The following is a 1120-nucleotide window of genomic DNA, read 5'->3' as shown; positions in this document are numbered from 1 at the left end:
AAGCTTAGGAATGAGATCTCATCCTTTATGCAATTGGAATTGGAGTCTCTATTTGAGACATGGGAACGGTTCAATTAACTCATGCGCAAGTGTCCGCAACACGGATTTCCGGAGTGGATGATTGTTCAAACCTTCTACAATGGGTTGAATGCAGGTACAAGACAACTCTTGGATGCGGTGGCAGGAGGTACCTTAGGTAGCAAGACCCCCGACGAGGCTCGTCAATTGATTTAGGAAATGGGGTTAAATAGCTACCAGTGGAACGCAAGGGAGAAGAAAAAGGTGGCCGGTCTCCATGAAATTGATGCGGTAACTTCATTGGCAGCCCAAGTGGAGAGTTTGAGTAAGAAGCTAGATCTTATAGCTTCGAATAGAGTTGCGGCTGTAACCAACTGCACCAGTTGTGGCGGAGGACATGCTCCCTCCGATTGCCCAATCGTCATTGGTGATGTTTCTTCAGTTGAGAATGTCGACTTTGTAGGTAATGGAATGAGACCTCAAGGGAATCCATATAGCAACACCTACAATTCAGGTTGGAAGAATCATCCCAACTTTTCATGGAGTAATCAAGGACCACAGAAGACCATGGGGCCATCGGGGTTCCAACAACAACAACAACAACAAGCCCCTCAAGTGGAAAACAGAATTTCAGGTTTGGAAACCCGAATGACGGATTTGGAGAAGCACTTGGCTAGATTTGTTCAATCAACAAATACAAGATTTGAATCAGTCGAGGCTACACTTCGCAATCATACCGCCTCCTTGCACAACCTTGAAAATCAAGTGGGGCAAATTGCGAAATCTCTTTCCAAAAGGCCACAAGGAAGTTTACCAAGCAACACGGAAACCAATCCGAGAGAACATGTGAAGGCGGTCGCTTTGAGAAGCGGTCATGAGGTTGAAGGGCGGCTTCCCGAGTGAAATCATCGAAAGAACACGCACCCGAGGTCGTAGAGGTTGAGAAGGAAGCAAACAAAGAGAAAGAGGTGGCATCCCCATCTTTCAAGCCAACAATCCCTTATCCCTCTAGATTGAAGAATGACCAAGGGGATGACCCAGATAAGAAGTTCTCGAGTTTGTTCAAGCAACTCCACATCAACATTCCTTTTGTTGAGGCTTT

General features: G+C 46.1%; 1 non-coding gene across 1 annotated transcript; it reads right to left on the bottom strand.

Annotated features, from left to right (window-relative positions):
- LOC120271253 lies at positions 1 to 107 on the bottom strand. The gene has a single exon (XR_005539872.1). It is a non-coding gene; the product is annotated as a small nucleolar RNA R71 (small nucleolar RNA).
- Between the last annotated feature and the right edge of the window lie 1013 nt (positions 108 to 1120).

The sequence above is a fragment of the Dioscorea cayenensis genome, chromosome 10 (assembly GCF_009730915.1).
Source record: "Dioscorea cayenensis subsp. rotundata cultivar TDr96_F1 chromosome 10, TDr96_F1_v2_PseudoChromosome.rev07_lg8_w22 25.fasta, whole genome shotgun sequence".
Lineage (NCBI taxonomy): Eukaryota > Viridiplantae > Streptophyta > Magnoliopsida > Dioscoreales > Dioscoreaceae > Dioscorea > Dioscorea cayenensis.
This window is presented reverse-complemented; position numbering and strand designations above follow the sequence as displayed.